The 18,941-nt window shown below is 40.9% G+C and overlaps 1 protein-coding gene across 6 annotated transcripts in view; it reads right to left on the minus strand.

Annotated features, from left to right (window-relative positions):
* Nucleotides 1-1,100: 1,100 nt before the first annotated feature.
* WDR19 (WD repeat domain 19) overlaps nucleotides 1,101-18,941 on the minus strand; it is a 435,717-nt gene continuing 417,876 nt past the window's right edge. For all 6 annotated transcript variants that reach the window (XM_033947370.1, XM_033947368.1, XM_033947367.1 and 3 more), the window contains one exon: nucleotides 1,101-1,321. The gene's annotated coding sequence lies outside the window, so the exon portion shown is untranslated. The remainder of the gene's footprint in view (nucleotides 1,322-18,941) is intronic.

The raw sequence follows: 18,941 nt of genomic DNA on the forward strand, positions 1-18,941 counted from the left end.
CCTGCCGAAGGTAGTTTCAACTTTCCATGTTAATCAGGAAGTGTGTTTACCTACCTTTCAGCTGACAGGTTCCAAGACACAGGACTGCCTGTTGAAGAAACTGGATGTGCACAAAGTTCTGTGTTATCTAGAGGCCACTAACGAGTTTTGCCTTTCTGACTATTTGTTTGTGTCAACTCATTCAGTTAAGTGGGGCGCTCCCACTTCCAAGGCTACAATTTTCAGATGGATCCATAGGGCCATTGCGTCAGCTTAAATTCTTGCTGGGAAACAGTCCCCTGTTTCTGTCAAAGTGCATTCTACCAGGAGAGTGGCTTTTTTGGGGGTCAACGCTAGATCTGTCTCCCCTGAGATTTGCAGGGCAGCAATATGGTCTTCTCACATGTTTGCCAAGTTCTACAGAATCAGTGCAGTAAGCCCACCCTAGCTTTTTGGGGACTGCTTTTGTACATCCCTTCTGCCTAGAATGTCGCACCTATTGCACTGGAAAAAGAGATTATGTACTTACCCTGGTAAGCTCTTTTCCAGTAGATAGGTGAGACATTTTAGACTCCTTCCCTGTCCTTCCTGCCTGCTTACAGTTTTCAGTCTGTTTATGCTTCTCCAAGCTGATTCTTAGATGCCTGTCAGCCCCTTGGAGGCTGGGAAGAATTTGTATATATGTTTCAATTTATTGGGGAGTAGTTTCTGAGCTCCTTTGTAGCCTGCGATGGTGGTTAACAGTACTGTTTAAGCCTGTTGCTACAGGTGCCTCTACATCACATGTATTGGGAGGTTCTACATGGTTGGATACTAACTACAGGTGGAGCTAGAGAGGCCTGTGAAGTACAACAGAGGCAGAGTGATAAAGCCAGAGTGGAGTCTTTCTGCTGTAGACGTGGCTATGGGGACATAACCTTACTGTCTAGAATATCTCACCTATCTACTGGGAAAGAGCTCACCAGAGTAAGTACATAATCTATTTTTATAAATACCCCAAACCAAACATATTTAACATTTTATTTACTAATGTGACAGTTAAAAAAATACTTGTGATTATTTAAACAAAAAGAAATTAAGCACAGCAACTGTTATGTAATTAATACAACATCAAGAAAGAATGTCTTGATACAAAAATTAATTTTATTAAAACATGAAGTATTTACAACTGCTATATAAAACATGAACACAACAGGCATAATTATGAATAGATCATCGGATTTTGATCACTATAAACAGCAACATCAGCATACTTGTGAAGAAAACGTGGTAAATCTTTAAATATTTATCATCAAAATGATTGCAGGAGCTTCTTTAAAGCAGGTCAGATGGGAAAACAAGCCTAGACAGGAAAAAAAGGTCATTCAAATTTGTCTTTATTTACCTTTTTTGTAAGCAGTGATTAAGCAACTTGACTTTCTGCTTAATATCTTACGGGGTAATTTTCAAACTGCCTGAAAAATTGCAGAGTGTATGCATACTCTCTGTACCTATGGACTTTGCACCACTTTGCCTATGGCAACTTTCAAACACCTGAACCTCTTTTTTCTGTGCATATTTCTTCTGTCAAAAACAATGCAAATACTTTTGAAAACACAAATATAGTATGTGCATTGCTTAAATTTCTGCATGAAAAAAATCCTTTATAAAATTATCCCCATGGAGGGTAATTTTATAACAAGTTGCTCTTGCCTAGGATGCAAAGTCATTAAGTGCTTGTTTTATAAAGACACAAAGGTGTCTACTTGGCTTCCCAATCTAGGTAACTTTGGGGTAATTCTATAAAAAAGGCACTAACATTTACACACTGATTATGAATGTGAATGACAAACAGTAGCATTTGCCTATGTATAAATACCAAATATTTGCCTAAGCGCTATTCTGTAAATAAATCACAGATGGGCATACACATGGGTGGAGCTCAGAGAGGACTCACACTAATAACACAGTATTCTGTCTTCAGCAGTTAGGCTCTATGCACTTATACCATTATACGGTTGGTATATGTGCTCCTATCTAAATTACAGACACATAAGTCACCTGTTATGGTAGTATTTAAAGGAAGTAGGCACTCTGCTACTTCTATGCCTGTTCTTAAAACTTTTCTACAAAAGCAAACAAAATTGAAGTTAAAGTGAGGCTTTGTGCATTTACACTTGCTGAAAAGCATGTATTTTATAAATCTATATATATAAAATCGGAGGTATGTATGTGTGTGTGTATGTGCCCCGATCACGCAAAAACGGCTTGACCGATTTGAACGAAACTTGGTATGCAGATCCCTCACTACCTGGGGTGATATGTTCTGGGGGTCTCGCGGCCCACCTGCACACGCGGGCGGAGCTACAAACAAAATCAGATTTCACCCATTCAAGTCAATGGGAAAAATGTAAAAAGCTGTGGGACCGATTTGAACGAAACTTGGTATGCAGATCCCTCACTACCCGGGGTGATATGTTCTGGGGGGTCTCGCGGCCCACCTGCACACGTGGGCGGAGCTACAAACATAAAATCATATTTCACCCATTCATGTCAATGGAAAAAATGTAAAAAGCTGTGGGATCTCCAGTTATTTTACTTAGCAACCTTGACCCACCAAAACTTTGCAATGGCACAAGGCTTTGTGTAAAGAGGTTACTGTCCAATGTAATTGAAGTGACTATCTTAACCGGAAAGGGACAAGGTGAAACCGTATTTATCCCGCGGATACCACTTATTCCAACAGATCTTCCTTTTCAGTTTAAGAGATTGCAAATTCCAGTGAGACTTGCATTCTCTATCACAATCAACAAATCACAAGGACAGACTATTACATACTGTGGAGTGGATTTAAGATCCCCCTGTTTTTCCCATGGACAACTCTATGTTGCTTGCTCAAGGGTGGGTTCACCCAAGAATGTATATGTTCTTGCTCCTGGAGGTGAAACTAAAAATGTTGTTTATAATCAAGTTTTGTGTTAGTTGTATTGTATTCATTTTGTCAAATATTTCACATTATTATTTGAATATTGTACTTTTTATAAAGCTGTAAAAAAATAATTTCTTTCACCACTATAAAGTATCTTTATTTGAATCCATTTACAGTGTTATTGCTATAATTAAATACCCGTGCAACGCCGGGGCATCAGCTAGTAATATATGTAAATCAAAATCTATTGCATACTTTTATGCAGTGAGTAATTTTGTAAGTGGCATTTTATGTACATAGACTGGTGGTATACTGTATATGTATGAAAAAACCGTTATTAAAAAAAAAACCTCCAAGGAAAAGATCATCAAAGTTGGAGTACAATAAAGTACCTAAAGAGTACAATAAAGTAACCTAAAGAGAAAAGACACAACTGTTCGAAAATAACTTCAATAACACGGAACAGTTATAAGGATAAAGACACTGATCACGTCAACCCTTTGCTGTGGTCTGAACATTGGTTGCAGTTGCTTTTTGTATAAACTTCAAAACACTAGTCCCGATTCATAAAATACCTCAAAGCAGTTCACCTTTATTTCTTTTAAGGTTCTTACTACCTTATGCCCCTACATGTACACTTCAGACAACCCAACAGGGTCAACTGATGTTTTGCTCCCCTCGCTAGTCCCTTTAATATCTTTTTGCAATTTTACGTTTAGTGTGATAAGGCTCACACTACAGAATCAGCTCCTGATGGCCTTAGGATTGGAGAGGTCTGTACCTTCTTTTTTTAAAAAATTCTTTATTGATTTTCCAAACATCAATAGTGCAATACACAAATAATATATAATAAGTCAATAAAAGCACATTCAACTTATACATAACCAACCATTTTCACCCACCCACCCAATGATTAATCAATAAAACACAGAAACATAGATTTTCCCAATAACCTTACCCTATTCAAATTAATAGTTACCATCCTCCTCCCACCCACACCAAGTGTAAATACTCAAAGGTCAAAATTAGGACAGAAATAGCCCCCACCCTTCCCTGGATGTGTACAAAAATAAAAACTGACTCATAATCAAAGACCTACTATAGTGAAGTAATATAAGATGTCAACGGGCCCCAAACCAGTTTAAATAAATTACTGTGCCCCAAACTATCGGCATTCATTTTTTCATACCTATATAGCTGGAGAACAGATTTGCCCACCAGAAAGGGAAATTTAGACGATGTAATTCTTTCAATTTTGGGTTACCATCTGCATGGCTATCCCGGTCATGATAAGGAAAAGATGGCATTTGTATTGATCCATAGGGGGCTTAACATGTAATAATGTTCCACATACATCAGTGGAATTGATGATTCCAATATGTTGTTAATCTTACCCCATATTGACCTCCAAAAGTTAAGTATCAAAGGACAATAGAACAACAGATGATCCAGTGTCCCAATGTCTAGATGACAGTGCCAGCATCTATTAGATTTAGAACAGTCTAATTTTTGTAACCTAACCGGAGTCCAAAACGATCTATGCAACAAGAAAAAACAAGTTTGTCTTATAGATGCTGACGCTGTACATCTCATCCTCCAAGTCCAAATATGTGGCCATCGAGACGCAGAAATATACTGCTTTATCTCAATGCTCCAAATGTCGCTAAGACTAGCTTTTGGTTTTTTATTCAAGAAATCAGATATTAATTTATACCACTGGTCATCTTGATGTCCTAAGAAATCTGTCTGATAGAAAAGGACCTACAAACTATAATGATTTTTTAGATTTTGCCAATCATGGAACTCCTTCTGAATGGCTTGCTTCAACTGCAACCACATAATTTTGAGACTCAGCAATACCAAATGTTTGTTGCAGTCTTGAAAAATCAAGCATTTTCCCATCTGATGTAACATCATCTAGTGTACGTATACCTGCCTGCATCCATTGCTTCCAGAAGATCCCAGACTTGCCATTTGAATTTTGGAGTTTAGCCATAAGGATTGATAAGTGGATTTCTCTACTGGAATATCTTTTAATTTGTTAATAAATTTCAGTTTTCCAGGTGTCAAATAAAATACTATTGTCCTTTACATAACTGGGTAATCTTAACACATGAAACAGTCATAATGGGGACATCAATTGGCACTCTAAGGGCTCCTTTTGCTAAGGTGTGCTAGTGTTTTTAGCGCACGCACAAGATTAGTATGCGCTATAGCACGCGCTAGCTAAAAAATTACCGCCTGCTTAAAAGGAGGCGGTAGTGGCTAGCACGTGTGCTAAAACCGCTAGCGCATCTTTGTAAAAGGAGCCCTAAATATAACCAATCAGGGAGATTTTCCATGAGCTCGGGGAGGATCCAATACATACCCTGATGCAGTATATAGGCCTGATACCTGTAAAAATTGGGAAAATTTACCCCACCCACCACAATTGGTTTTTGTAAAGATACTAAAGCAATTCGAGCAGTTTTACCCAGCCAAATAAATTTAGTAAGAATACTATTTAATTTCTTATAAAAGAACCCCTGAAAATAAACTGGCAACATACCCATTTGGTAGCAAACCACTGGCAAAATCATCATTTTAACCGTCTGGACTCTCCCCCACCAAGACAGATGTAATGGGTTTCATTGCTCACACATTTCTGAGACCTTTAACAATAAGGATTTTCATTTACTTTCATCGTCTCTTCCAATGTTTTGTGAATCCAAATGCCTAAATATTTTATACCCTCTTCCTTCCAAAGAAAAGGGAATGTGTCAAATAATCCTTTTGGACAGTGTATGTTTAGCGGAAGAACCTCTGATTTACTTCAATTTATTTTATATCCTGAAAATTTCCCAAATCTATCAATCAGAGCTAGTAAATGTGGAATGGTAGTTTCAGGATTCCTCAAATGAAGCAAATATCATCTGTATACGCAGATACCTTGTCTGCAGAAACTTTATATTATCCCAGCACAAGCAGGCAGCATATTCTTAACTGATGGGTGACGGCACAGACGGAGCCCCGGTACGGACAATTTTAGAGTGATTGCACTCTAAGAACTTAGAAAGTTCTAGTTAGGCTGCACCGCGCATGCGCGAGTGCCTTCCCGCCCGACGGAGGCGCGCGGTCCCCAGTTTCTTAGTTTCCGCGGAGCTAAGAAGACGCATTCTTTTCAACAGCTGTTGAAAAGTTTTTCTCTGCCTTCTCGCTCGCGTATTTTTTAGTGAAATTGTTTCACGTTTTTCTTCCTTTTATTGTTTTTCAAAAAAAAAAAAAATTATTTTTTTCTTTTACTTTCGGACGGCCCCGGTGGGGCCTGTTGGCAACATCGAAGCCTCGACCTTCGATTTTGCGACTGCGGTTTTTCCCTTCATGCCCCCTTCACCGGGCTTTAACCCTTTCAGGACCATAAGGATCGTAGGCCAATTTTTGTGGTTTTGACGACATTTTTATGGTAAAAAGGGCTTGCAGATGCCAAAAAATTGATTTTTTTTGTGAAATATCATTATTTTGTTTTTTTTTAAATCAAACTTCTGGCTTATGGACAGTGTGGCAAGTGAATCTTCTCGTCAATCTGGCAACGACGCTAATGAATGAATGTCGGAACCAGTTTGTTTACATAAAGGCAGTATCATATGGAATCCGTACATATCAAATTTAGAACTGTAGACTATCCCAATCAAAATTTATAGGATTTTAAAGTTATGGGACAAATATGTCCCTTGGTCCTGAAAGGGTTAAGAAGTGTCAGCGGTGTGCACGCCCTATTTCCTTGTCCGACCCGCACAATTGGTGTCTTTAGTGCTTGGGTCCAGATCATAGGGCTTCGACTTGCACCCGTTGCGCTTCTCTTCAAAAGTGAACTTTAAAGAATCGCCAAATTCAACAACAACTTCTCTTTGGTCCGCTATGGAGGGTCCACCGACATTGACCCCAACATCGGCTGCGTCATTGAAATCGGCGCCGGCCCTTTCAACACCGCAAGACGTGCCTTCGGCGTCGCACCCCTCAGGTAAGCCGGCTAAGAAGCCATCCCCTTCGGTCCTGGACCCGTCGGTCGACCAAGCAGTGAGCCAAGTCCTGCAGACCATGCGCCGGCCCCGTAAACGCTCTGTTCCTATTGAAGTCACTGCCTCGTCATCGGCATCTACTTCTCCTGAGCGTAGAGCTGCACCACAGGTACCGAAAAAGAGCAAAGCGGTACCGGTGCCATTGGGACCCTCATTGGATGACCGCATAGCGTCCATTCTCCAGGTCCAACTTAAAGAGCAGTTGCAACAACTCCTCCCGGCTCTTTTGACACCGAACCTTCCAGTGTCGGTACCCTCTGAGCCTCCGGTGCCGGTTGTCGACCAGCCTATTTTGTTGGCATCGACCTTAGCGGCACCGCTGTATTCTGCCGCTTCGGTATCCATGTCTATTCTATCAGCGGAACCGAAAACCTTACGTCGGGCGGTTCACTCGGTCTCTGAGCCGGTACCGCTCTCTGACCCAAACCTCCGTACCGCTTTCCATACTTCCCCAGGTATGGTATCGATGTGCTCAGGCAAATTGGTATGCAAAACCCGAAATGGGGACGTATCTACTCCTGTCTCCCAGGTCAGACTCCCTTCAGTGCGTGACCCTGACTTATGGGATGATTCTGATGAACCTCTCGGTACCGATGACGAGCTTTCATCTGATGAGGCTGATCTATCTGTTCAGGAGCCTGATAGTAAGCCAGAGCAGACTTCCTTCACTAAATTTCTTAAAGAAATGTCAGACACCCTTTCTATTCCATTGGAGTCTGATTCCAAAAAGTCCAAAGCATTCCTTGATGCTTTAGACTTTGATCAACCTCCAAGGGAATTCCTCAAATTACCCTTACATGACATCTTGAGGGAAACCTTTTATAAAAATCTTGAGACTCCTTTAGCCATTCCAGGAGCCCCTAGAAAGCTGGATTCTCTTTATAAGGTTATCCCCATTCCAGGGTTTGACAAGCCTCAGCTCCCACGAGTCTTTGCTTGTAGAATCGACCCTGAAGAAAACTCCGGGCTCTAGTGTGTATGCTTCTGTCCCTCCTGGCAGAGAGGGTAAGGCCATGGATAAATTTGGCAAGCAGTTATATCAGAACGCTATGTTAGCCAATCGTTCAGGTAACTATGCATTCCATTTTTCTTTCTACCTGAAACATCTAATTCAGCAGCTTGCCACTTTTCAAAAATACCTTCCGGAACGCAAGATACCTGCCTTCCAACAATGTACTTCCAATCTTTTCCAGCTCAGAAAGTTTATGGTCTGTTCCATCTACGACACTTTTGAGCTCACATCCAGGGCTACAGCAATGGCTGTCGCTATGAGACGTTTGGCTTGGCTCCGCGTCTCAGAGCTTGATGTAAACCACCAGGACCGCCTCGCCAACGCTCCCTGCCTGGGTGACGAGCTGTTTGGAGAATCTCTGGATACCACCACCCAGAAACTTTCTGCTCATGAGACTAGGTGGGATACCTTATTAAAAACCAAAAAGAAACCCCCCACCTGCTCGTCCTTTTAGACAGCAGACATCTTACCAGCGCCGTTTCTCAGCTTGGCCTCTTCATCCTCATCCTCCCCAGCCTCGGAGGTAACGACAGCTACAGCAACAGCAGGCTCGTCAACATCAGCAACAACCAGTGAAATCTGTTGCTCAGCCTAAGCCCACTCAGCCCTTTTGACTTCCTCCTCCAGGACATAAACAGTCTTCCCTCTTCATCTCCTCTACTTCAACCCATCGGGGGATGTTTCAAATTTTTTCTGAGCCGTTGGGAAGTAATCACTGCAGATCAGTAGGTTCTCTCCATCATCCGTCACGGATATTCCCTCAACTTTCAGGCTCTTCCGCCACCAAGTCCTCCAAAAGAGTCTGCTTCCAACAGGTCTCAGTCCCTCCTTCTAGGTCAGGAAGTTCAATCCCTCCTTCTCCTCAATGCCATTGAAGAAGTTCCTCTAGATCAAAGAGGACAGGGATTTTACTCCCAGTACTTTCTAGTCCCCAAAAAGACCGGAGACCTCAGACCCATATTAGATTTCAGGGATCTCAACAAATGTTTGGTCAAGGAGAAGTTCAAAATACTCTCTCTTGCCACACTTTACCCTCTTCTCACTCAGAGCGACTGGCTATGCTCCCTGGATCTCAAAGAAGCCTACACACATATCCCTGTCCATCCAGACAGTACCTCCGATTTATCATCAATCGTTCTCATTACCAGTACAAGGTGTTACCCTTCGGTCTGGCCTCCTCTCCCAGGGTATTCACCAAATGTCTCATTGTGGTGGCCGCCTTTCTACGCTCTCACAATTTCCAAGTCTTCCCTTACCTGGACAACTGGCTGATCAAGGCTCCTTCACCTCAGGCAGTGCTTCTTGCCACCAACCAGACCATCCGATTTCTCCAAATTCTGGGTTTCGAGATCAACCTACCCAAGTCGCATCTCATTCCAACTCAGCGACTTCAATTTATTGAAGCGATATTGGACACTGTTCTAATGAGGGCGTTTCTTCCATCCAACTGCCTTCAGACCCTTCTTCATCTCTGTCAGCAGGTGCTCCCACAGCTTTCCATCTCTGCCAAACAATGATGATACTCTTGGGTCACATGGTGTCGACAGTTCATGTCACACCCTTCGCACGTCTTCACCTGTGCACTCCTCAATGGACCCTAGCTACCCAATGGTCCCAGGCAACGGATCCTTGTTCGCGACACATATCTGTGACATCGCCTCTTCGACAGTCTCTGCAATGGTGGTTGAAATCTTCAAATCTCTCCAGAGGTCTTCTATTCTATCTGCCTCCTCATCATCACCACAGATGCATCCCCGTATGCCTGGGGAGCTCACTTGAACGATCTCCAGACTCAAGGTCTTTGGACTGCCCAGGAAAAGAGACATCACATCAATTTCCTGGAACTCAGAGCGATGTTTTACGCCCTCAAGGCTTTTCAGCATCTCCTCTTTCATCAAGTCCTACTGCTTTGCACAGACAATCAAGTTGCAATGTGCTACATCAGGGTGGGACGGGCTCTCGCCTGTTGTGTCAGGAGGCCCAAAAGATTTGGTCTTGGGCGACAGCTCGCCATTTATTCCTGAAAGCCGTCTACATCCAGGGAGAGCAGAATTCCTTGGCCGACAATCTCAGCAGAATTCTCCAACCTCACGAATGGACTCTCGATCCCATGACTCTCCAATCCATTTTCGCTCAATGGGGCACTCCGCAAGTGGACCTCTTTGCGGCTCCTCACAATCATCAACTGCCTCTCTTTTGCTCCAGACTCTACTCCCCTCATCATCTGGCACCAGAAGCGTTTCTTCTGGATTGGACCAGTCGGTTCCTTTATGCCTTTCCTCCTCTACCTCTCATGTTGCGGACCTTGTTCAAACTCCAAAGGGATCGAGCCACCATGATTCTCATTGCTTCATGGTGGCCCAGACAACATTGGTTCTCCCTTCTTCTTCAACTCAGTTCCAGGGAGCCCATTCTTCTTCCAGTCTTTCCTACTCTGCTTACTCAGCATCAGCAGTCCCTTCTACATCCCAACCTGCAGTCTCTACACCTGACAGCTTGGTATCTCTCGGGCTGAGCTCCACCCACTCACTTCTTTCTCAGCCTGTCTGTTCTATTCTTGATGCTTCCAGGAAGTCGTCCACTCTTCAGAGTTATCAACAGAAGTGGACTCGGTTTTCTTCCTGGTGCCTTCTGCATCATCATGATCCTTCCTCACTAGCAGTAGAACTAGTGTTGGATTATCTTCTTTCTTTGTCTAACTCAGGTCTCAAGTCTACCTCTATCAGAGTCCACCTCAGTGCCATTATTGCTTTTCACCTGTTCACGGAAAACCTCTTACTGCTCATCCTTTGGTTTCCAGATTTATGCGATGGCTTTTCAATGTGAAACCACCTCTCAAGCCTCCTCCTATTGTCTGGGATCTTAATGTGGTTCTTTCCGCTTTAATGAAGCCTCCCTTTGAACCATTGGCCACAGCTCTTTTCAAATTTCTCACTTGGAAAGTGGTCTTCCTTATTGCTCTCACCTCTGCCAGGAGGGTCAGTGAGTTACATGCACTAGTTGCAGATCCCCCCTTTCACTGTTTTTCATCATGACAAGGTGGTTCTGCATACACATCCAAAGTTTCTTCCTAAGGTTGTATCTGACTTTCACCTTAACCAGTCCATTGTCTTACCTGTTTTCTTTCCAAAACCTCATTCTTATCCAGGGGAACAGGCTTTGCATACTTTGGACTGTAAACGTGCTTTGGCTTACTATTTAGAGCGTACTAAGTCTCACAGATCATCTCCCCAACTTTTTCTGTCTTTTGATCCGAATAGGTTGGGTCACCCTGTTTCTAAAAGAACGATTTCCAATTGGCTTGCTGCCTGCATCTCGTTCTGTTATGCTCAGACTGGACTGACACTGGAAGGTTCTGTCACAGCCCATAAGGTTCAAGCTATGGCAGCATCTGTGGCTTTCCTCAGATCTACTCCTATTGAGGAAATCTGCAAGGCTGCTACTTGGTCCTCAGTCCATACTTTCACATCTCATTATTGTCTGGATGCATTCTCCAGATGGGATGGACACTTCAGCCAATCTGTTTTACAAAATTTATTTTCCTAATGGCCAACCTTCCCTCCAACCCTCTTTTTGTTAGCTTGGAGGTCACCCATCAATTAAGAATATGCTGCCTGCTTGTCCTGGGATAAAGCACAGTTACTTAACGTAACAGGTGTTATCCAGGGACAGCAGGCAGATATTCTTACGTCCCACCCACCTCCCCGGGTTGGCTTCTTAGCTGGCTTATCTTAACTGGGGACCGCGCGCCTCTGTCGGGCGGAAAGGCACTCGCACATGCGCAGTGCGGCCTAACTAGAACTTTCTAAGTTCTTAGAGTGCAATCACTCTAAAATTGTCCGTACTGGGGTTCCGTCGGTGCCATCACCCATCAGTTAAGAATATCTGCCTGCTGTCCCTGGATAACACCTGTTACGGTAAGTAACTGTGCTTTCCCAACCTGCATAAGGAATACCCTGTATCTCCTTTGTCTGTTGAATAGCCCCTGTATCTCCTTTGTCTGTTGAATAGCCAAAAGCAAGGGTTCCAGAACAATATCAAACAGCAAAGGAGATAACGGACACCCCTGTCTAACTCCCTTCTCCAGACAAAAAGGTTCTGAAAAAGTATTATTAATATATAATATGGCAAAAGGGGAACTATACAAGGTTTGAATCATTTGTATAAATCCAGAACCAATACCAAATCAATCCTTTGCTTGATACATGAAGGTCTACTCCACACGATCAAAGGCCTTCTCTGCATCCAAAGATACAGAGAAGGCCGGATCTTCCATGGCTTTTGTTAAATTTAACATGTGAAAAGCCAGTCTGATGTTGTTTGAAGAATGCCTTTGAGCAACGAACCCCGTTTGGTGCATACTTATAATATAAGGGAGAGCCTTGGCCAAGCACAATGCCAATAACTTAGCCAACAATTTCCCATCTACACTGATCAAAGAAATAGGCCTGTAATTTGAAACCAACATGGGATCTTTATTTGTCTTTGGCAAAACAATAGTTAGAGATTCTGCCATAGTACCTGAGATGCAACCTTTAATTAGTTGAGCCTAATATAAATTTAAAAGATGAGGCAAAAGGGTAATTTGAAATGATTTATAAAACTCGACAGTGAAACCATCACCACCTGGAGAGGATCCAACCCTAAGGGACTTCAACACTGCTTGTAATTCTTTTAATGATATAGGTGCCTCAAGACTTACCTTTATATGCTCAGGAATTTTTGGTCCCTTGATCAACTTTAAAAACTCTAAACCTTCAAGTTCTTTATTTGAATAAGGCTCAGAAGGATATAAAGCTTTATAAAAGTTCAAAAATTGTTTTAAAATATTTCCAATTTGAGAATGAGTTCCACCCTTCTCATCTTTAACTGCAACAAATTTTACTTTCTTTTTTTAGCTTTAAGATAATTAGCTAATAATCTTCCCACCTTATTCAAGTTTCCATAATACAGAGCCTGTTGAGAAAACAAAACTTTCCTGGCCAGTTGTGAAGAGATCTCATATTTATATTTAACTTTTAAGAGGGCCTGTAAAGTAACTTGTTCCCATTTCACAGCCAACTTTGACTCCAAATCCTTAATATTTTGTTTCAAATTAGAAAATTCCCTTTTAAGTTGTTTCCTAATATGTGCCGAATATGATATAATTTGCCTTCTCATGGTAGCTTTAAAAGCATCCCACAATGGGTAATGAGATTTCCTCTGAGGCATTGATTTAGAAATATTAATTCATTTTTTATTGAAATTCAAGAAATTTTGAGTCTGCAAGCAATGTATTATTAAATCTCCACACAGTTCTACTATAATCTTGTTCAGCCAATTTAAATTCAATCCAAACTCCACCATGGGCCCACAGAATAATTAGATCTATGGTGGCTTTTGTTACCTGCTGAACTAATTTCTCTGAAACAAAAATATAATCTATTTGTGAAAATGATTTATGAACATGGTAGCAAAAAGAAAATTCCCGAGCATCAAAATGAAGGATCTGTCATATATCCTTCAATCCACAGGATTATACCAAGTTATCTAACCCTAATGATTTTAGAATTTTGTTGGGGTTTTTTTGTCCAACATTGGGTCCATAACAGCGTTAAAATCCCCCGTCACAACTACATTAGAAGCAGCCAGTGGTAATACCAACTGTTGAAGAGTTTTAAAAAATTCAGCTTGATTGGAATTAGGGACATAGATGTTACATAGCGCCAGCGTATCATTCCCCAAGCGTATATTCACATGAATCCACCTGCCTGAGGGATCTGCAGAAATCTGATTAAACGCCGTGGAGCATTTCTTATGGACCAAGATAGCCACCCCAGCTTTCTTACCCACTGCTGGTGCAAAAAAACAATATTTAACTCATCCCCCTTCTAATTTCCTAGATTCCGTAGCAGATAGGTATGTTTCCTGTATATAGTATATGTCCGCATTTTGTTGTTTTAGAAAGTTAAGGGCTCCTTTTACAAAGGTGCGCTAGGGCCTTAACGCGCGGAATAGTGCACGCTAAATTGCCACGTGCGCTAACCACTACTGCCTTCTTTTGAGCAGGCGGTAGATTTTTGACTAGCGCGCACTAATACAGTGCATGCGCTAAAACGCTTAGCGCTCCTTCATAAAAGGAGCCCTAAGTATTTCTTCCTCTTCATTGGATGGTTGAGCCCATTGACATTTAAAGAGAATAGTTTAAAATACATTTTCCTGCTTAACAAAATCTATATTCACATTAATCATTTGTTTACATAATAATAATTTCATACACATCCATGACCATCCCTCCCATACCCTACCCCTCCCAAATAATATGGACACTTGGATGCACGCATTGGAATAGTAGCATTACTTCCTCCCCAATGCCTTTCCAACCTAACCTCCCAACCCAACTGATATTTCTCATACATGTACTTTGAAAATAAATGATAAATAAATAAAATCAATAATAAAATGCTTATACATTTAAAAGCATTAAAAAACCTATTCTTTGAAATTAAGATTTATAAATTCAAAAATCAAATCAGTCATATCTGCTATTCACTAATGACATTGTTACATACCTGTAAATCATAAATTATAATCATCTATATATGAAGCATAAACCTTAAGCCATAACCGTATATTTATAATTCATAAAAACACAACCTCCCTCTATTCTAATTACCTACGTTCTCCGTGTTAAATTTCCAATAAAATCTTGTATTGTAAATAAACTTAAATAAATTCCATAATAATAATTCACCCCCAAGTACAAGCTAAGTAAATTCTATTACTCATGCAATATTTTCAAATTGCTAGAAATCCCATCTGATAACACAAACCTACTCTATTTCATTCCCAAAATATTCTTTAAATGGAAATAAATTAATCAATTAGAAAAATATCTTTATGTATTAATAATAAATGAATTAATACCTTTTAATAAAATAATAATAACAGAATTAATTTCAATTTAAGACATGGATCCAGAGTGTAAATTAATGTACTCTTCCAGTGCTATTGGATCTTCATAATTTACAGTTTTATTTAAATGAATCACTTTCATGACTGCTGGGTAAACAACCCATATCTGTCTCCTATTTATTTCAGCTGCTCCCTCAAACTCAGGAACCTTTTTGCTTGTCCGTCGTATTCTTCACAAAGTCTGGAAAGAAGAGAAGTCTTGACTGCTGCCATTTAATATTCTTTACTTGGCTTTACCTTGTCAAGCATCTCAAAAGCATGTTGAAAACGTAGGAGTTTGAATATTATTGTTCTAGAACTCTGAGGGGGTCCAAACCTAGATGAAATACGGTGGGCTCTTTCTATTTCAAACGATAGGTGTTTGCTCAAAGTAAGAATCTTAAATATGTTCTCTTCTAGGAACAGGATTAAAATTATTACCTTCAACCCCCTCAGGCAGATCCACTTGCTGAATATTGCACCTCCTACTACGATTACTTAGTTCCTCAACTTCCCGCTCCAGTTTGGTGACGACCAAATTATCTTTTTTGAAAATTGTTCTTTGAGTCTCGGTTTCTGCCATCCTTTCTTCTAGTTGATCAGTGTGAGTACTGCATATTTTTAGTTGATTGGCCATATTTGCCATTTCCTCTTGCATCGCTCTTATATCTACCCGATAACTTTGAGCTCCGCCATTAATTGGTCAAAATGTTCAACAGGGTCAGATGACAGCGGAACCTTAGATGGGTGAGAGGGTCTGTTTTTGACTGTTTGGCTTTACCTTCAGCAAATGCAGCATCTATCTTCACTTGCTTTCCTGAAGCCATTTCAAGAAAAAGACTTGAACCTCCTTATTAAAGATGCTTTTAATCTTTAAATTATGCTCAAATTTTATATTAGTTTTCTTCCAGATTTCCACTTTTCCCTCCCTAATGTTCTTTCCATTTATGATTCTCCTCTGTACTTTAAAGCATTGAATTGTAGTTCTGTTCCATTTTACCTTGTGTATGATTGGTCTGTAAGTCTATTTGTCTAACCCATTATTTTAAAATTTAAATGGTATGTCTAAATATATGCTTATATTTTTTATTAATGTTGTATCTTGCTTAGTAAAACTAAATAAGCGATTCATCAAACTAAAATAAAACTTGAAACTTCCTGACTTCTAGCCAACAGACTGTCAGCAATTCACTTCTATTTATTAACAGTAGATAGCAACTGCAGTAGAAACAAATAGCTCTGACAACAGCTATTTCACTGGAAGTGAAACTCCCTTTAACACCAATTGTTATCCACTGCTGCCGCCACAGAGCCTGTCAATAGCTTCAAAGAGGATGTCTTTTGTAGTAAAAATTTTATAAAGTAGTTGGAAGCAAATAGGAGAGTTAACTTCAACCCCAACTTGACCGTATTATAAAATGCCACAGTGGAGATAAATAACTATGGCTTCTATCCTTCACACAATCTCCAAGCAGTTCACTTCAAACTGCCTTAACCGCCAGTCCTAAACTTCCACTGTTGCACTGGTCAAATCTCCCAATGCTCCTCCGAGCTGCAGTTACCCTGTCAGAAGAAATCTCCTCCTCTCAACTTTCCAACTCACTCGCCCCCAAATTAAACAGGAAACCAGAGACTAAAAAGAGCAGTCGGGACCCGAAGATGCAGAAAACTGTTAAGGCAGGCAAACCTTGATCTCACCACTGCAAGTAAGTTAAAAATATTCATTTTAATATTCTCCTTTTGGAGTTAGATGGGTTCTTCTTTTTTTATATTATCTGGCAGAAACATCGGTGAAGAATAATATCTCTAGCTTCATTCATCAGCTCAATCTCCAGGTAACTCACTTCAAACTGCCATAACTGCCATTTCTGAGCTACACATTTGCACTTGACAAATCACCCGCTGTACCTCCAGGCCACTCTGTCCGATCCGCTGTCATCCCGCCACAAAAAATCAGCTCCTCTCAAAGGAATAAACCCCTCCTCTCCCAAATCAAGCAGGAATAGAAACCGGAGCACAAAACAGCAGTTGGGACCTAAGAAGCAGAGAACTGCTCAACTATTCACTCCCCCAAATCTCACCATGGCAAGTAAGTTCACAGTTTTCCCATCAATATTCTCTTTTATTGCTTTCCTCACGTGATGTCAAATAAAATCAAATTGGGTTAAAAAAAAACTTCAAATAGTGAAACAAACGGCAATTAGAGGAGGAGTTCTCTGTCTAAGCCTCCATCTCTACTCGCAGCCAAGCCATGCCCCGTCTGTACTTTCTTTTAAAAAGATGCTGAAGGCACATTTTTTTCCAATTAGCTTTTGGGGCTAGCTTTTAAACTTACTTTAAGGTGGGTTTTATGTTAATTGACTTTTCTCTAGCTTAGGAGTTTGCACACTGGAGCCTGGGATGTAATAGCCCAGAAGTGTCTTTATCTTTAATCTGTTCTATATTATTGTAGTTCTTTTTGGATAATTGTGTCCTGTTTCTTTAGATTACTTTATTGTACTCTGCTTTGGTGATCTTTTCCTAAGGGGTTAATCAAATGCAATAAACCTGAAACTCAAATATAAACCGGGGGAGGGGTGTTATATTCAACTGTTTCTCTCCTTTTCCCCTCCCATGTGGTGTCTTGAATTTCTTCCTGTTTTCCTGCTTCTTGGTGTGCAGCATTTTTGCCCTAACCTGCCTCCCTCTCCCCCCCCCCCCATGTCTCTCCTCCTTCACCTTTCCCTCTGTGGTGCCTGGAATTTCTTCCTCCTTTCTCCCCACATAGTGCCAGCCATGTCTTTCTCTCCCCCCCAACCCAGTCACTGTGCCTGGAATGTCTTTCTCTACAGTGGTGACCGGTGTTGTCTTTTGCCTTCTTCCCACAGTTGCTGCCACTGACAAAGAAAACTGAATGCTGGACAGGTACAGGGCACCTTGGGTATCATCATACTCAAAGCTCCTGCCCTCTCTGAGGATGTAGAAAAAAGACATGCCTGTCACCACCGAGCAGAGAAACAAGTTCTGAGCATCAGGGTGGTGGTGATGGGGAGGGAGGGGAGGAAAACACACCGATCTCCACAGGGTGAAGAGAGGGAGAGAGACTCAAATATAAACCAAGTCACCAATTTTGGGGTCTTCTTTTGACCCAAAAATCTCAGTTCATATTCGAGTGTGTGCATTGCATTCAGACTCCGCTCGTGTGACTGTCCACCTGCAAAGTACATGCCATCACATCTTGGCATATACAGGGTGCCCACAAAAACACTCCTTGATTTTAAATGGTTAAAAAATCAAAAATTATTGGAATATATTTATAAATAAGATGATAGCAAATACAAGTCCCAAAAAGCAGTTAGCAAGATCTTACACAGTTGCTTGCACTTTCACCCTTATAAGCTTCAATTGGTGAAGTTACAACTGTCAGCTAATGCAACGCAACAAAATTACCAGGTGTTCTTCAAGTGGCCCCCGAGATCACCATAGAAGTTCAAGTACTAGTGTATCATACCAATACTGGATCCGCTCTCATATAGTTGTGGGATATATATTACTGATTGAGTTAATCAGTAGTTTAAATTATTTATGTTTTTTTTCTTTTTTGTATTGACCTTCAGAATACAGCCAGGCACAACATACCTCTGGTTGTTTCAATCTCCATCGGTTGTTTCAATCTCCACAAGTTGTGCATGTGTTTAGCTTGGTTGCTAAGGCAACAACGCTGATTCAATTTTCTCAACGTTGGACCAGCTGAGCAGATGCTTCTATGGAGGGAGGGGGATGGATTAATATTGGTGGATAGAGCACGTGATACACGTATGAACCAGCATGGGATCAGCTGATTTAAAAGGCAGTGAATACAAACCGTGACCATGATTTAGAATGGACGGTAGCTCCCACAAATGGTAAGCGTTATAAGTTATTCATTGTTTGTGCGTGCTGTTAAGCCTTGAACTTTTATTAAAATAGTAAGAAAGATAAACAAGCAAAAGCAAAAGAAATATTGGATATACTTGATGCTTGTCTGTGGCTTGAAGATGTGGATTTTAACACTAAGTTGTCTTTTGTGCAG

This window comes from Geotrypetes seraphini, chromosome 1, assembly GCF_902459505.1.
Source record: "Geotrypetes seraphini chromosome 1, aGeoSer1.1, whole genome shotgun sequence".
Lineage (NCBI taxonomy): Eukaryota > Metazoa > Chordata > Amphibia > Gymnophiona > Dermophiidae > Geotrypetes > Geotrypetes seraphini.